We start from the raw sequence: 19198 nt of genomic DNA, 5'->3' as shown, positions 1-19198 counted from the left end.
CCTGCACCTCCAAGTTTTCTCTTTCTGTCCTTTTTGTCCTTCTGTTCTTTTCCTTCTACTTCAAGGATGAATTGCTGGTGACCAATCTCAGGTGTGTTGTCAGTCCTAAACACTGTCAATTAACTGCCTTGTGAGGAAGATTTGGTCAAGCTGCCTCCTCAGTAATGAACACGTTTCTTGAAATTACAACCCTAAATTGTACCATTTGCCATAATGTAAAAGCTATGATGGAAAAGAGAATAAAACCCTTGGGAAGAGACATGTACTTTCCCCTCAAGTTCTCTTCCATCCCTGCCATCTTCCATCAGTCTGACAGAGAGCTGTTTGTAAGAGCCTCTTGAAATGAAGAATCTAATATTCAATCACAAAAAGATTAGCCTTTGACTGTACTTCACTCCATGCTACACTAATACAATCAGCACGGGAAATGTTATCCAGCAAGAGGTTAGGGGAGAGGATGGAAGACCAGGTGGTGCTGGAGACCTAAATTATAAAGGTTTATTTTTCACTAAGCATGACTTTTATTTGCTTCTAACTTTAGGAAGTAGCAATTCTGGGGATGAAACACACAGCATGAGGTGTTCAGTCACGTATGCAAGGGCAGGTGTGCTGCTGAGTCACTGCTTGCAGCGCTCCCGTCACGCTGAGCTTGGGCCCAACCTGTGGAAAGGGTACAGGAAACCCGGGATTACTTTGGAGAAGTTAATTCCAAACTAAAGCAGCCTGCACACACCACGCCCAAGGTGCCACTGAAGGCACAAGGAACTGCGGGATACCTGGACAGAGTCTGGGCACTCGAATGTGGGAGTGCAATCCACAGAACATTTATCACCTGAGGCTCCTGAAGGGCCATAAACACATAATTTTTGCCACTGTAATTACCCAGCTATCTGGAGTTTTGCTCCTGCACTCAGAAATGTTGTCATCTCAGCAGGACCACGCAGGTTAGCATCTATGTCATGTACATGCCTGTTGAGATCTGCAAATTAGGTCTTTCTGTGCTTAAGTTCCCTGAGCAGTCTCAGATTTTATGGAGATATGAAGCACAGGGGAACAAGCCGCTCTCATAGGATAAATATGTTATAATTTTGTGACATGCGCTGTCACGTGCTCTCTCAGTGCTAGGATAAACCAGAGGTCATGGCTTCAGAAAACAGAACTGATGACAAGCATCATTACATCTCCAAGTAACTTTCTTCCCCCCTCCCCGAGATGTCCTTCCTGAAGCCACAGAGAAGGACATTCGATATATACACGTGTCACCATTACTTACATCAGTAATCCAGCAGACAAGACCGTGGGATTGACATGATGGCCACAGGGCCTGAATTTAGGTCACCTACGAAATGAATTAAAAGCTTCTCCTTATCTCAGTGCCACATCTCTCCCTCACCCACACCCTTGTCGGGCACAAACACGAGGAAAACTAACCCGCTGATTGCCAAGCAGCTTCTAAACACAACAGCTCCTAAATCAGGGTGCCAGACACATTAAATGGGTCCAGCCACAACAGCAGAGCTCTGGATTGTGTTTGTCCCCGTGTAGTTACTGCGACAGATCTAAATGACTGAGATCTGCGTGAGTTCCTACAAAAACCAAACAACAACAAAAGAATATCCCATACAAGCAAAATTTGGACACTGGTTTGTATCAGATCAAATGCCTGGTGGTACCTCTGCCTGGCCCGTGCTCCCCAGTTCACCTCCTCTTCTACAGAGCGAGCTGTGCAGCACAGATGGCTTTGGGCTGAACGACAGACTGCAAGCAGAGACTACCACCTAGAAGGAGAAGTCAAGCCATCCACTAGGAAAACTGCTCCCTCATTCCCATTTTTAAGCAATTTACAGTTTTATAAAGCCCAGATTTGCATGTGCTCATTACTGAAGTCCAGACACATGTGCAACGAACAAAAAGGCACATCCTCACCTGAAATGAAGGCATATTTGAGACTCCTTGAGTTGAGGATTAGTGGATGCAGGGGTTTTCCAGGTGTTTGGGAAGTGTTTTTGCAGAACAGGGTGGATAAAACCTGAGCCTGGCAGCTAAAGGAGTCCAAATCCTCCAGCACTTAACTCTCAGGTGTGGAAGGGACAGACAGTGAACCTGGTGAGATGAGGTTGGGGTGCTGACAAAAGAGATCTGGAGCTTCAATCAGGGACATTTGTTGTGTTTGGTTCTGCTTGGGCACCTAGGAACTGACCCTCTCTACTTAATATGTAAATAAATACTGTACCAACAATATCCTGGGGTTTCTCCCCTGAATCACCTTTGCAAAATTCCACAGTTTTGGCTAATCATGCTGATAAAAACCAAGGGCAGCATGCTTTGCTGCTGCCTCAGGAACAAAGTGTGATCCTTGTGTGAAACCTCCTGCTTTTCACAGGTCTGGTAGAGTCCCAGCAGCCCCTCTCTGGGGGAGAAATTAAGCAGAGGTTAAAATTACAGTACCAGGGTATGTATTCGCTCTGGTGTGTAATGAGGATGAGATTAAATGGGGTGGAAGGGGAGCTTTCCTGTTTAGGTTTGTCTCTTGTATCTTTGGTTCTCTTTTGTCCTTGAAGAGCTTTTTAAAAGGTTGCCAATAGAGCCAGTAGCATGTAGGTGTGTGCCTAAAGACTATAAGGTAATAGAGCGTGTAGACAGTGGGGTGACAGCAGGGTGGGATGTCCCACCCAAAGCCATCTGCCTGCAAAGGGAGAAGCTGCAGTGAGAAGCAAGTGGGCAGTGAAGAGAGAGTGTCTATGTGTGTGTATGGAGGCAGGAGCAGGTGCTGGACATCCACAGGTGCCAGGAAGGGCAGTGGGCCAAAGCCAAGCCAGAGGAAGGAGAGGCTACTTGGGATGTAAGCCAGGTCAAGGTGGTCAGGACATGCATGCAGATGACACCCAAATGGGTGATTTCCCCTCTCCCCATTTAGAGAGACATTTTAGAGTCTATTAGAGCACGGACTAAGAAAACCAATTTAGCCATGCCTTCCGCTGTACTTTGGCCTGTTCCACAATCGCCGCAAGATAGAATTTGGCTTTAATCATTTTTCATCCCAGGGACAAAGCCTGTTTTCACCCAGTTTGCCAGGACATTCTATGAGATTAAAATTATGTCTCTTGCAAGATTGTCCAGATCCTGCCTTCAAGAGTCTCTTTCTAATTGTTTTCAGAGGCTGCCAGCCTTGCAGGGTGCAGCACTAACTTCAGAAGATGTGGGGTGGAAAAGTCTTTTTAAAATGATTTTTTAAATCAGAGGAAGAGAGGAGGCTCTTTAATTCCATACAGAAAATCACTTCTTCCTGCCAAGCAGCAGTGGGAGCACAGGCCTTGGAGTTCACGGTTCAAGAGTGCAATCATTTGACATGCAATCACTGCCAGGAGGCAAAAGGAGGGGAGGCCAACCTAGGCAGGGACTCTGCAACTGACCTTCCAAGAGAAATCCCAATTTGCAGAGCTATCCTTCAAAGGACCTGGCTCCACAGACACACAATGCATTCACCCTCACCTGGTCAATCAGAAAACAACAATAATGAAGGAATCAAGACTGAAAAGTTTGGACTTAAGCTTATAAGGTTGGGGGGGAAAAAGGGGCTATTGCCATCCAACAACAACCCAAAAAACCCTCATTGTGAATGGCACTTGGATTTTGGAAGAATGTCTAAAATTTTGATTTTTTTCAGTATTTAATTAGGACACTTAGAAATGCAGAGAAGCAAAATGACAACAACAGCACAGCCCAAACACACCCTGCCCTGGGATAAGTCTCTTGCCTGGCATTGCCAAAGCCACCAAATGAGAGACAGTACTGTGTTAATTCATGTCTGTGACATTCCAGTGACTGGCTTTTAATGCACTCACCAATCAATCCCTGCAGGTCAAACAAAGCAGAGGAGACAGACAGACAGAAAAAGGAACATTAAAGGTTCTTGATTATTTATCAGCTGGCTGAGACATCTGGAGACCAAAGAGAGCTTTACATATCCTACCCAGTGAATCACCTTATGATGAATGATTGCACATAAAAGTTTCCACTAAGGGCTGGAGGGAAAGGATGTGCAAACAGCTTAACTTCACCAAGGTAGCATTAAGACAGCATTAAGAGGTCATGAGTTGCTGGAGCCAATAATAAACTGTTGATTTCAGCCAAGCCCCGTGTGACATAAAGAGGTTTCAGCAACGTGAATGGTGCACTCAGATCCCCAAGAAGCCACACCAAGGAGGCTTCATTAGACAGGAGCTAAATGCCTTTATAATTTCAGTGCTGCCATCTTTAACTAAAATTAAGGATATTTAAACCACCTAATTTATCCTTCTTCCCTCGCCCTGTACTTTTTTAAAATGCTGTATGCAGCCACCTAAGCAGTTTAAAGACTTTGCCTTTCGTGAGCTCACATTTTGGCTCTCCCACGCCTTACAAATGTTGCACCACGAAAATACCACAGTCAAGAACAGCTGAACAGAACTTTGTCTCAGATGACATTTTAAACCATTCAGGAAACACTGACTCCAACTAGATTTTTTTTCCAGTAGTTTTTTTATAAAAATAACATTTAAATTTCCGCCACAAATCGCTTGTGCTCATCCATTAGTGGATAACAACTCCAAAGTGTAGTGATTAACTTGTGAGTGCAGTGTGATGGGTAGCAAAAGAGAGCAATAGGAGACAAAGTACTCAATTAATGTTTCTAAGAAACACACGTGAAAGGCCTGTAAACCGCTATAATAATTATTTTGTCCTCTGTCATACTTAAATTTCCTTTGCATTACAAACTCATCACTGGAGAGCACTGTAGACTTGGTGCCAGCTTTTCACAAAACCATTCTTAAAAACACTTCCATCAAGGTGAGAAAAAACTTCACAAAAATCCTCAGGCCCTGCATATGACAACACCCTCCTTGCTGCCGCAGCCTCTCGGGGTGGATTTGGTCTGTTCTTGTCGACAGCATTTGCAATAATTTCTGCATGAGCCATGGGAGATAAGGACCCCCGTGGCTCTGAATTGCCGTCCTACTGGACTGCGTGTGAGTGATAACTCAGCACCAGCATTTTGGGGTAGAAAATACTGCCTATTTTACTCTCTTGTAACCTTCTCTTCATCTTAAACTGTCTTTCATATGATAATTCCAAAGATTTCCCCTAGACCTTCTGTCTGTAATAAAAGACAAAGCCTGAATCATCCTGCGTTTGGCAAATGTTTCGCTATGGATGCATTTTCAAATAAACATCTGATTCAAAGATCCAAACACACAATGTAAAAGTGGGATGTGCTGTGCAATTCTTCCACCCAAATATCCCAGTACATCACCTAATGTTAGCATGTGCAATTTATAGGGCAGAAATGGAGAGAGAAAGAACATGCTGAAATAACTTGCCTACAGCAATATGCAGAGAGATCCCATGCCAGGGCTGGGAATTAGAGCTCAATTGATTTCTGGTATCCAGCCCCTTGCATAATTCACTAGGTCACAGTGACAAGATTTAAATATGGGACTAATTGAATGTTCATATAGGAACTGCTGATCTTTTGGTCTGGCTTGATGCAAAGTTGGAGAGGGAGAAGGATACAGGGAAGATACAGGTCTCTGGAGGAAAATCCAAGGAGTGGGGGAGAGAAAGCTGCTCTGTCCTCCTCCTGTTATCTCAGTGGCAGGTTAATTCTGGATGACAATTTAAATGTCAAACACAGTCAATCTATTTCACCAGGGAAAAAAACCATCTCCTCAAATCCCTGGTGCCACTGCAGGAGCAGAAAGCGCCTGGGCCCCCAGTGGGTGCTATAAATCATAGAATCATAGAATCATAGAATCGATTGGGTTGGAAAAGACCTCCGAGATCATCGAGTCCAACCCTTGGTCCAAATCCAGTCCATTTACTAGATCATGGCACTCAGTGCCACGTCCAATCTGCGTTTAAAAATCTCCAGGGATGGTGAATCCACCACCTCTCTGGGCAGCCCATTCCAATGCCTGATCACTCTCTCTGTAAAGAATTTTCTCCTGATATCCAACTTAAATTTCCCCTGGCGGAGCTTAAGCCCGTGCCCCCTTGTCCTATTGCTGAGTGCCTGAGAGAAGAGACCAACCCCCACCTGGCTAGAACTTCCCTTCAGGTAGTTATAGACGGTGATGAGGTCACCTCTGAGCCTCCTCTTCTCCAGGCTAAACAACCCCAGCTCCCTCAGCCTCTCCCCATAGGACTTATGCTCCAGTCCCTTCACCAGCCTTGTTGCTCTTCTCTGGACCCGCTCCAGCACCTCAATATCCTTTCTGAACTGAGGGGCCCAGAACTGAACACAATACTCAAGGTGTGGCCTCACCAACGCAGAGTACAGGGGTAGGATCACTTCCCTGCTCCTGCTGGCCACACTATTTTTGATACAGGACAAGATCCCATTGGCCTTCTTGGCCACCTGGGCACACTGTTGGCTCATGTTGAGCTTCCTGTCAATTAGTACCCCCAGGTCCCTTTCTGCCTGGCTGCTCTTCAGCCACTCTGTGCCCAGCCTGTAGCGCTGCATGGGGTTGTTGTGGCCAAAGTGCAGGACCCGGCACTTGGCTTTATTGAACTTCATCCCATTGGAATCAGCCCATCTCTCAAGTCTATCCAGATCCCTCTGCAGAGCCCTCCTGCCTTCCAGCAGGTCGACACTCCCTCCCAATTTAGTGTCATCAGCAAATTTGCTGATGATACACTCAATCCCCTCATCTAAATCATCTATAAAGATGTTAAACAGGACTGGGCCCAACACTGATCCCTGGGGAACACCACTGGTGACCGGCCGCCAGCTGGATGCAGCTCCATTCACCAGCACTCTCTGGGCCCGACCCTCCAGCCAGTTCCTAATCCAGGAGAGGGTATACTTGTCCAAGCCATGGGCTACCAGCTTTTCCAGGAGTATATTATGGGAGACAGTGTCAAAGGCCTTGCTGAAGTCTAGATAGACCACATCCACAGCCTTCCCCTCATCCACCAGGTGGGTCACCTGATCGTAAAAAGAGATCAGGTTGGTCAGACAGGACCTGCCCCTCCTAAACCCATGCTGGCTGGGTCTAATCCCTTGTCCATCCTGAAGGTGCTGTGTGATTGCACTCAGGATGATCTGTTCCATAACCCTGCCAGGCACCGAGGTCAGGCTGACAGGCCTATAGTTGCCAGGGTCCTGCTTGCAGCCTTTTTTGTGGATTGGGGTGACATTCGCCAACCTCCAATCATTTGGGACCTTCCCAGAGAGCCAGGACTGTTGGAAGATGATGGAGAGCGGTTTGGCAAGCTCTTCTGCCAGCTCTCTCATCACCCTGGGATGGATCCCGTCTGGTCCCATAGACTTGTTGGGATCCAGCTGGCTCAGTAAGTCGCTAACTACATCCTCCTGGAATACAGGAGGGCTATTCAGGTCTCTGTCTCTGTCTATCTGCTCTAGAGGCCAGTTGTCCTGAGGGCCACCTGTCTTACTGCTAAAAACTGAGGCAAAGTAGGTGTTAAGTACCTCAGCCTTCTCCTCATCTTTGTTAACTATATTTCCCTCAAAGTCCAACAGAGAACTGAGGTTTTCCTTGCCTCTCCTTTTGCTATTAATGTATTTATAAAAGGACTTTTTGTTATCCCTAACTGAATTAGCCAAATTAACTTCAAATTCCACTTTTCTTTCCCTAATTTTTTTCCTGCATGACCTAGCTCTCTTCGTAAATTCTTCATAAGTAAACAGCCCTTTTTTCCACAGTCTGTAAACTTTCTTTTTATCCCTGATTTCTTTTAGAACCTCCCTATTTAACCAAGCCGGCCGTCTTCCCCTCCGGCTGGCCTTTCGGCACACTGGTATAGCCTGTTCCTGTGCGCTCAAAATTGCCTGCTTGAAGCATGTCCATCCCTCCTGGACCCCCTTGCCTTTAAGGGTTGTTTCCCAGGGTATGCCTTGAATTAGTTTTTTGAATAGGCCAAAATCTGCCCTCTGGAAGTCCAGAGTAGAGGTTTTAATGATGGCTCTCCTTACATCCCTGAGGATTGAAAATTCAATTATTTCGTGGTCACTATGCCCCAGGCGGCCTCCAACCACTACATCATCCACCAGCCCCTCTCTGTTTGTAAACAGTAGGTCTAGTGGGGCCTTACCCCTGGTAGGCTCATTTACCAGTTGATGAAGGAAATTATCCTCTATACACTCCAGGAACCTCCTTGACTGCCTCTTCTCTGCAGTATGAAGCTCCCAGCAGATATCCGGCAGGTTAAAGTCACCCACAAGCACAAGGGCTGGAGATTTTGAGACATCTGCCAGCTGCTTGTAGAATAATTCATCTCCTTCATCATCCTGGTTGGGCGGTCTGTAACAGACACCCACAAGGATGTCAGCCTTGTTGGCCTTCCCCCTGATTCTGGTCCACAGGCACTCAACCTTGTCACTGCTGACCTCAACTTCAACAGAGTCAAGAGACTCTCTAACATATAAAGCCACCCCTCCACCTCTCCTTCCCTGCCTGTCCTTTCTGAAGAGCTTGTAGCCCCCCATAGCAGCACTCCAGTCGTGTGCGTCATCCCACCACGTTTCTGTGACAGCAACTATGTCATAGTTTTGCTGCTGCACTATGGCTTCCAGCTCCTCTTGTTTGTTTCCCATACTGCGTGCATTGGTGTACATGCACTTCAGCTGGGCCATTGATTTTATTCTCAACTCAGGCTCTACACCCTTAGGCTTTTTTCTGGAGAGCCCAGTTGCCGCCCCTTCCCCCTTCAGACCTAGTTTAAAGCCCTCCTAACTAACCCTGCCAACTTACGGGCTACAGTTCTTTTGCCCTTCCCAGATAGATGAAGCCCATCTGGTTTGACGAGACTAGGCAACATGGAGTTTGCCCCATGATCAAAAAACCCAAAATTTTGACGATAGCACCATCCTCTAAGCCACCTATTGGTAAGCTGTGCTTTCCTAAACCTCTCCTCATTTATCTCTTCATTCATCCCAGCTAGCACAGGAACTGAGCCAATTACTACCTGTGCTCCTGTCCCATGAAGTGATCGGGTCAGAACCTTAAAATCTTTTTTAATTACCCTGGTACTCCTATTATTGATGTCTTCACTTCCAACCTGGACAACCAACAGCGGGTAATAGTCTGAGGGTTGAATAAGCTTAGGAAGTGTTTTTGTAATATCCCTCACCCTGGCCCCAGGAAGACAGCAAACTTCCCTGTGGGATGGGTCTGGCAAAAAAAAAAATTTCTCAACTTTTTTCGGATGATTATTAAACAAATTTTGGTTTGTTTTTCTTTTTTCTACCGTCACGTGAGAACATTAAGGCAACGTACAAAAAAAAAAAAAAAAGAACAAAAAAAAAAAAAAGAAAAAAAGAAAAAAATCTGACATAAATTAAAATGCAGAAATTTACAGGTGTAAATGCAGGATCGTACTGAGCTCCCCAAGAGCCACAAAACTGCTTTGAACAGTGGGGCCACCTCCAGAGGGGACTGACCATGCACCCAGGGGGCTGGAGCCATCCTTGAGTTGCCATGAATAATTATAAGCAAGAAAGTGAGATGATAGCAAATATAAATATTGGGGTGAATGTCTCCAAATTAAAATCCTCCCAAAGGTCTGAAAAACAAGCCCCAAGTGGGTCAGGGGTATCACAGCTTTTCTCTTTCCTGAGCTGTCCATCACATCCAGTGCAAGATTCCCCCCTCTATTTATTGGGCAGGTGGTTTCAGTCCTACACATGCTTTAGCTTCCACCCAGCTCCTGATGGAGCAATGGTGTGGTTATGCTTGCTGGGAAGATGTTTTCTCCAAGCAGCCTTCCTCAGGAGCAGCTTGTGGTTCCTAACACAGCTCCACTGAGCCACTCTGGTTCTGCTCTGTGCCTAAGCAGACACTACAAAGCCTCCTCTCCTGGGGATCTCTATCATTCTGCTGGTACAGGAGAGGACTTGCATTGCTAACTACCCTGTGTGGCTTGTCCCTGGGGAGGAATCCTAAAGAAACTGCCCAGGTGTCTTCCTCCCTTTTGGCAGTACTAAAGCACATTCTTCACAGGACATTTGCAAAGACAGCAAATGCCAGGAGCTTGGGGTGATATGAGGCTTTAAACTTTCTGCAATCTCCAAAGCAAGCAATTCCTCCTCAACCCCATGGTATTCTTCAATATCCCATCAGTTTATACAGGACATCTGGCATCCCTGGGACATTTGGAAAAGGTTCTTCCAGGTACATTTCCCACTGTAAGACTTGCAGCAACACCTGCTTTTCCTCTCATGCCACAAATGCCACACATTCTCCCTCTGCTCCTGCCTTCAGGGCCTCTGGGAACTGGGCTATCAGGTACTTCCAAAGGAGTGCAACAGGTGATGCAACAGGGAGGTCAAGTCAAGGCAACACAGTCTGTTCTCCAGAGGTGGGTGCCATCAATTCCAAGTGGTTTCATTTCCCATTAGGTAAATCATCACCCAGCCTTCCTAAAAGAGAACTTAGACAACCTCTAAAAAAACCCCCCTCTTTTTGGAGTGCTCCAAGGAAATATTTACTCTTCAGAGATCATTCAGAAGCAGAAACAAACCACAGCTGTTCCCATCAGCAAAGGTAAAGGCTGCTCAGCTGATCCTCTTTCAATCCTGCAGTCCCCATTGAGAAGGTTTTATTGAGCTTGGTAATATTTAAGGTTAAAAATTAAAATCCTCTGACTGGTGTGTCCTGTGTTGCTGTCCCTGCCACTAAGAAAACAAACAAACATAAAGAATAAAAACCAAAAAAAACACCCACCACAAAGCCTTCAGTAACTCTGACCAAAAGAAAAAAAAAAGTTCATATTAAAAAAAAAAAAAAAAGAAAACCAAAACCCACAAATATGTGATTTGGGTATTTTGGTGCTTGTTTTTTTTAATTTATCTAGTGAAATACAGTCGACAAAATTATTTCAGAAAAACTTCTGACCAACAACTGTTGTTGTTTTTAAGACCAGCAGACTCTTTATAGTGCATCACCCAATGCTAGCAGCAGAGACAGATGTTCTGAAAGAAAGGGAATGCTCTGTGTCCTTTTAATATGTCACCACCCGGGGTGTTTTCCCTGTTCTCAGCCAGGCTGTACTGATTCCTGTGCTGGAAACTCTGGACATGCTGGTAGGAACAGCCAGTTCTTCCAGATCCCTCATGCTCAGAGAGTTTCTGACAGTGGGATCCGTTTATGGAAATGTAAATCCCTTGGCTGGGCTCTGAAATGACTTAGAGCAGTTAAGCAGCCACTGACCAAAGTCATTGCAAATGTTGCTCATCTTCACAGGGTCATTTGGAGATGAGCAGATGCACCTCACCTTTGGGCTGTCACCAAAGCAATATTAATAATTATGAAAAATAACTCGGGCTTTGCACGACATCACAAATCTGCAGTGCCACGTCTGGAATTGGCCTTTCCTCGGTGACAAATGCTAAACAACACACATGAAGTATTGACTGTAAAAGATAATAAATCCTTTGGCAATAGGAGGAGGAGAGGAAAGGCTTCCTGGCACAAGTATTGTTAACTCTGTCTGTGCATTCAAACAGCAAGTGCAGACACTGCTGGTTAGCAAATACCGTGGAACCTCTCACAGAAAGGTTTATAGGGAGAGAGAGGGGAAAATCCCAAAAGGTAATTCAGGGTGTTTCTGTGACAGTGTGGAAAGGTCAAACACTCAGTGGAAACGCTGCGGGGATCGTTCCCAGAACAAGATGAAGAAGGAAGAACAAGCACCTACTTCCAAGGACAGGAACTTGCACGGGAAACTTCATCAGCGAGAAGGGATGAGTAAGGGCTTCCAGGAAGAACGGATGATGAAGAGGGTCTAGAGATGCAGCTGATGGCTGAAGTTTGTGTTAAAACATTGATGAGGGTTCAGGGTCCTCACATGTGCCACCACCCTGCCACAGAGACACTCACTGCTCTCTTGAGTGGCTGCACCAGTCTGCAAGAGGATGCACAGCTCTGGGGGAGGGTGTAAATAAGGCCAGCAATTATTATGCAAAATATTCCAGGTAAATGCTGGCTGAGCCATACACCTGTCTACTGTTTTAAAAACATTTACACCTCTAATAGGTAAAGAAATAGATAATTTTTTCTAACATCTCACATATAAAGCTTCCTAGCACAACTCCACCAGCCGAAAAGACACCTACCCAGGTAGGTAGAAAATGCATTCAATGCTGTTTTCCTCTCAAAATCATTATCAAGTTGTAATTCAGCTCCTCATGAGCAAGTGCCCACCCTACAGCTTGGCCCTCTGAGACATTCTGACTCAGACCCCAAGGCAATCAAATACTCAATGCAGGACTGGCACTTGAGCACACAACCAAATATCATGAGACAACAGAGCGAATTATTTGACAAAAACTTGTCTACAATATAGAGAAAGGAAAGCTAATCTATCACGAGCAAGCATTGCTGGACATAGCCCGTGGCTACCTAACAAAATATAGAGTTTCTGGGGGGAAAAAAAGAAAAAAAAGAAGTTTCATGATATACAAAATTAGCATCGGCCTCAGTGCTGGGAATAGTGACTTGGTGCAACTCACCGAGTGTAGCCAGACATGCTGTCAACACAGGCTTATTGGGAAATTTTAAAGGGCAAATTTTTCAAAGCATAAGGGAATTGTTGGCATAACTAACTGGGAACAGCACATTTGGAGTGGGAGATACATAAACAGTAAATTGCTCGAGGTCTTCCACCTGACAGCAAAGAAAAAAAAAAAAACACCAAACCCAGCAGACACGTAAAAAGTTGTGCTCTGCAAAAAAAATCCATCCAGTTAAAAGTACAAATACTTCAATAAAGAAAAATGATAAAAAGCAGAGCAGGAAATGGCAGAGAGTTTCACTGGGGTTGAAAATATAGACAAGTAATAATGGAGAGCACAGAATTCAATGAAAACTTTATAAACTTCAAGAATTCAGCATAATAAAGAAGGCAACTTGAAACAAAGAAATCCCAAGTGTCAGGTACAGCTTTATTGTTGGATGTTAATGTTAAAATTGTAAACACTGATATCAAAAGGCAACTTCATGTAATCGCATTAGTGGGAGATATGAATCAGTGGGGCTTTTCCCAGCAGATTTCCCCAGGGACTAACTCTTGGCTCAATATTATTTAATATTTTATCAATGTTCTAGATGTTCATGTAAAAATCTTTGTAGATGACAAACAGATGGGACGGTAGCAAATGATCAGAAATTAGTTTTACAAAATAAACCAGGTTTGGAGGTGGATTTTCTTTTCTTTGTTATTTTTGGGGGTTTTTTGAAGGTCACAATACAGGCAAATTGATTCAGACACAACCAAACACAAGGAAATCCTCCTGGGAACTAGGAAGGGGGACTTTGTGATTTCACCAACTAAGAATTAGAAGCTAAAGTATTATGAATTCTCATCTGTCCTAGGGGTCTCAGTTCAACTGCCCTTTGCTTGGAAACAAGAGTTTAGTTTTACAGGTACTTCATATTAACACACTTATTGAGCCAAATACTTTGAGTATGGGATTAAAAAGAACAATAACCCCCCCATAAAGACCTGTGATATGTAGCACAAACTCACCCATTGAACAGACACCAGTTAAACTTCCAGAATAGTTTGCAGACTTAGGACAGCAAATGCTCTTTGGAAGTTACTGCACTTGTAAATCCACTCTCTACTCTGGGAATTTATTCTTTTAGACAATATTTAAGCTCTTCAGCTCCAAGTTTTAAGATGAGTCAACTAGAAGCAGAGAACTGGGAGATGTCTAAGTTCTCTTGATTTGTTCCCATTTTTACAGCCAAATAATAGATGTATTCTTGAAAGTTTTTGTTACCCATAAAACTCACATCACATATTGCTAAAAAAAAAACCCTCACAGGCAAGGCAGGTCAATAATTTCTCTGCATGGATCTATAATGGGCACTCACAGCCAACTGATGACCTTACCACGCAACCAAAGTCACAAACACAGATTGAACCTCCTATAACAACTGTGACTATGTTTAATTACCAATGAAATAATTCTTTCAGTCTCAAAGGCCAGAGACTTGTTCAGCCTTTGTGTTCAGAGATGTTGTTGAGTGCTTTTTTTATTATTATTATTATTATTATTTCTCTGAAAAAAGCCTGACAGAAGAAGCCTCACTTGCACAGGAGGTCTGGGTCCTCCATCTTCAGCAAGCCTTTGTTGGCATCTTCGTCCTTGATTTCAATGTTCCTTTGTATCTGAGACCTCTGAGCCAAAGCTGTAAAAAACTTTCAGAGATATAATAAGCTTCTTGAAGTTTGTTAGAATTAATACAATACATTTCCCTCCTGCTATATCTTTGCATTGTGCTGCCACTTCAAACACAGAGCCCACTTAGCTTCTTCTGGAAGACTTCAGATGTCAAGGCTATGAGGGTTTTGAGCCTCTTGGAGCAGTTACAATAAAAAATCTCATTTCAAATACCTGCTTTTAAACAATATCTTTACAGAAAAAAACTCCCATAAAAATAAAAGTTTTTTCAAGGTGAATTAATAAATGTGTTGCAGAGTGACAGGTTCATCTAACTTGAAGAGAGGAAAATATTTGGTATCCTGCACAGAAACTCAAGAGAGAACCAACTCGGTTCAGTACTTCTGAGCAGACATAAAAGCATCAACCCACATCTGTGCATGCAAAAGAAACCAACAACCACAACACCTCTGAACGAAATTAAAGAAATGTAATTTAAAAGAAAAATGGAAATCAGACACAGGAAGAATTGTTTGTACCGTGCCAACCCTGCATGAAATGCAGCACCAACAGGTATGAGGACCTGACCAAAATTTTTAATCTCAGGCACCAAACATGAAAGGCTGATGGGTTTTTCGCTGTGCTTACGAAAAGCCCTCTCACATACAAATATTCCAGTTCTGCTGAGCCCAGTGCATTCTGTATTTATCCTTGGAGGGCTGAACTGTTCGTGGAAGGCTTTCCTCTCCAGGACAGAAGGAACTCTCCAGCTGCAAGCAAGCACAGGCTAAGAAGCAGGGAAGCTTGGGCAGATACCAGGCAGGAACCATCCAAATCTGTCCCAGCCCTTGCTGTGGTTCTGTGACAGTGTTTTCTCAGCTGGCACGGCCAAGGAGAGCAATTGGGTGGGCAGGGCTCAGTGCAACAGAGCATGGAGGTTACTGGGCTGCCTGTGACCTTCGACAGGACAGAGCTCCAGGAGCAGAGGGTGGGATGGCAGCAGAAGGGGCCAAGAGCAGGAATTTGGCAATGAAAGACTAGGCAGGGTTGCAGAGAGACTAAAAACATGCTGAGAGAGGCAGGGAATGGACTTCCCACGGGGGCAACTCTCCGTGGATGAGAGTGGCAGCCCAGAGCTTGTAACAGCCCCCAAAAACACGGCTGGGTTGACTTAAGTCCTGGAGGAATAGATCTGCATTGGAAGAGACTTAATGGACAAGGGCAGAGAGCACTTAAATATTTAAGAATGCTCTTCATCGCTTTGAATTCTCATTAAGATAATTAAGTATTCTGGCTGACATTCTAATAGATCTTTTTGAATTCAAAAAGCCATTCTCATTTTCCTTTGTTAGCTCGTTGCAGGGAGAGATGTTCAGGTATACCCACCTCAAAGCACCACCAGCATCTTCTGGGTCCATTCAGTTGGAAGAGAAAGAAAGCAGGTAGTGACAGAAAAACAATACCTCAACCCAAAAATAAGTCTGAAAGGTCAGACCAGACTTATCACAAAATGGCTTGATTAAAAATATTTGAGAAATTCTGTTCAGCACAAAGTGCAGTTACAAAGACACCTTAGGAATTAAATGCTTAGGAACTGAAATCTTGTTAGGCTGACAAGCATTTATTATTTTTCCCCAGCAAAAGCAAAAAAGCAAAGAGGGAATTTCTCCCTAAGCATCGCCATCATTAACACAGGAGTTAAAAATAAAAGGGTTGCAGGTTTTTCTTATAAACAACACTAGCAAGGAAGCATCAGACAGAAGATGCAGGCTAGGAAGGTTTTATGAAGTAGCTCAGCTATGGGCTAATGGTAAAACTGAGCATGTTAAACACCAAGAACATAAAGACAGGAGTTCTTTCTTGCCTTCCTAAGCAATGTGGACTTTGGCTGCTCAAATTCTATGAAGAATAGTGGATGCTAAGTCACTTAAGAAGTTGGACACAAGCTCTTTGACATGCTTCAATCTTTTAAAATAATTGGGTGCAACTCCCTCCCAGGAGCACCACCATGGAGAGTGCTCCTCCAGCACTGCAGGAGCATTGTTTGCTTTTGTGGCTGGAAAAAATTCCACCTCCGTGGCAACTGACTGCAACTCCATTGCTTAAAGAGAAAAGAATTGCCAAGACAGGACTTGAGGCAGTTCACCTTCCTTGTCTGAAAATGAACCCCTTAAAAGTTGCACATAGACTCTCAACGATCTCCACAACTTGTGGGTTAGGCTTGCAGATGGAAACACAGTCCTTGGTCTGGCTCCAGAGACACCTACTGAGGTGGCCAACTTGCCAGCTAAGATTTTGTTGAACCCCTCCCACAGATGGTGCACACAAGGATGAATCCTTCCGTATATGGTACTCAGAGGATGATATACCAAAGGTATGGAAAAAAAAAAAGACAAGCCCAGTTCAGCTACCTTGTTAGCAGCTGACAAGTCTTTTCAGAGGTAAAGTTAACTTTCCATCTTTGGATGGGTAGTTAAGTAATTTTCCTTTATTAATCCAATCTGAGGATAATTAGAAGTCATGGAAGTTTGGCTTCCCTCCTACAAGCCCCATTAATCCAGCTGGAAAGGAAATTTGAGATCTCAGCTTAGGGTCATTTTAATATCAGAACATGATTCACTTTGAAAAGGGGAGGTAGACAAGGGAGTCTGGCCTTAGAGTTAATAATAAAGTAATTATCAGGGCTGCACAGAACGTTATTCTGGAACTCCAAGGCCTCTGTAAGAAACCACTTAAATCAACAGGGAGAAACATCACCTGACCAACCCTACTGAGTATAACAAGAGGGTTATAATAAAAGTGATCAGCTTATGTGCCCAAAATCACACGTTCTGAAAGCATTTCAAAGCCTTTCAGACATAACATTTACAATGATAAATGTGTGCCCAGTGTGATGCCCCACCCAGTCACTGAAATCGTGGGGGTTTATAATGGCATTTAAAGAGCAAAACTATTTTGTTCCTTGCCCAAAGTTCCACCATCAGAACTTTTCTCTGTGGGGAGGGGGCAGAGCTGCACAACTTCCAGCAGGTCAAGTCTGCAGATGTTTAACTCCAGAATTTATGATTTTGCCCTCTCCTTTAGCATCTGGCATAATTCAGACAGAGCAGCGAGGATCAGAAGATGTTGTGAAAACTGAATTATTTTCTTCAGCTTTGTCACAAAACAAATAAACAAACCCCACAACCAGCACCCAGGAGGAGCCATGAATACTTAAGAGGCCATAAGGGGCTCATTTCTTTCCCTGCCAGATCAGATGTGCTCAAAGAAATTGAGCCCATCAGGAAAGGAACAGCCACAGGCAGGACAGACACTGCCCACCTGGCTGCACAACTGCATGGCAAAGGGCACACTGGAGGTTAATGCTGCAGTTTTACATATTACATAGTAAAACCACAATTTACAGCATCAAAAAGGTTGAGGTATCGCTCTGTACAACTGCAGCAGCCACTTCCTGTAGCTGTGAGCATACTCATTCTTTGGCTGGGAGAGACTATTCTTTCTTTACTCACCGTATGTGATGAAATATTTACAGGGAGCACTGTGCTCAGCCATCCAATAAAGGCTGGCTTGCTCCTTTGTGCTGACCAGCATCAAGTTGTCAAATCATGGACATAACCTCCCACACAAACAAGGTATTGCCGAGGGAAAGAACTCAGCAGGTCACTTATCATCCCAGTCCTTCCAATTAACTGGGCACTACATAAGCACCTGTATCACTTGTGATACACACACAGCACAGCCACCACACAGCCCCTTCTAAAGTGCTTGTGATTGGCTTTTACACTCATGTTCCCTGTTTTACAATCTCCAAATCAGGCACTTTACCCCTTTCCAGTGTTTTCTCCAAACCAAAGTGACAGCACTGCAACTTCAAGACAGACTTGGAGATGGATTGGAGAATGCAAGGAACTGACAAGGAGCACGGAGCTTGTGACAAGCTGACACAAGAACTGAAAGGAAACTCAGTCACTGGAGAAGCACAAACAGGTGGGCATCTCTACTGGAACTGAAACAACCGTGATGGAAACAATCTGACACAACAAAACCTGGGGAGCAGAAGGGGACAGAGCTGCAAATGGTTTCAGGAGTTCCAGACGCAAAGTCTGAACAAATGAAGGACATTCAACACCTTGAGCATTAGTTGCTATCAAAGAAAGATCTTCTGACGCAGTCACTTGCTTTAGAGACTGAAAGCCTGATTGGTGAGTTGCCTCTAAGGGACGCTGAAGCCAAGAGGACAGTTTTAAAACCACTTTATTAAACACAGTGATACCCAATTTGTTCTAGGTTACCTGTATGGAGCATGTGTCCAGGAATTTGAAACTGCTCACTTGCAGAATGGACCCAACTCTTTTTCTGAGAGCAGGAGTTCTCCATGATGTGCTTCAGTCAGGCTACTGTTCAAATTTCAGAGGAAGAAAGCCCAGGGGTTGCTAGAAACAGGCTTTGTACAGAATTCCAACTCCACTCCCAAAGGTTAAGGCAGTTCAGCATCACCATGTCTGAAAACCAGCCCTTTTGCTTCCAAGATTTGTGAGTTTTAGTGTAAAAGCACCCATTACTGCTTTAATTACATTTTAATGCACACATTACATTACACACAGGGAGGCTTCTGCCAGTGAAGCTTTTCCACTGACCTGTATAGCAAAACCCTGTTTTCACAGCTGGGTGCCAACGTGCCTGAAAACACCATTCAACCCCCCTGATGGTAGCACTGGAGATCACCTACTACCATTAGTGTCACTCCCAGTTATCCGAGTTTTCTCTGGGAACAGGTAAATTTAAAAAGAAGGTACACATCAGACAAAATAATCTAACAGAGCTCTTGTTATAAAAAAACAACCAACCAACCAACCAAACACAAAAAAACCACAAAACCAAACAAGTGAAAGGTGTTTTTTCTTAAGGGACAATATCACAAATTATTCTAGAATAACACCATGAATGAAGTGGATGGTTTGAACCAAAAGCCAACTTCAGGTTTCCTAAGGAAGGAAAGGAGATCAGACAGGAGTTCACAGCTCA

The 19198-nt window shown here is 44.1% G+C and overlaps 1 long non-coding RNA gene across 1 annotated transcript in view; it reads left to right on the top strand.

Moving 5' to 3' along the window:
• The window catches only part of LOC135415034 (uncharacterized), a 621260-nt gene that overhangs the window by 480113 nt on the left and 121949 nt on the right, over positions 1-19198 (top strand). The window lies entirely within an intron of this gene.

The sequence above is a fragment of the Pseudopipra pipra genome, chromosome 5, assembly GCF_036250125.1.
Source record: "Pseudopipra pipra isolate bDixPip1 chromosome 5, bDixPip1.hap1, whole genome shotgun sequence".
Lineage (NCBI taxonomy): Eukaryota > Metazoa > Chordata > Aves > Passeriformes > Pipridae > Pseudopipra > Pseudopipra pipra.
Note: the sequence above shows the minus strand (reverse complement) of the source record. Positions and strands in the feature narration are given on the sequence as shown.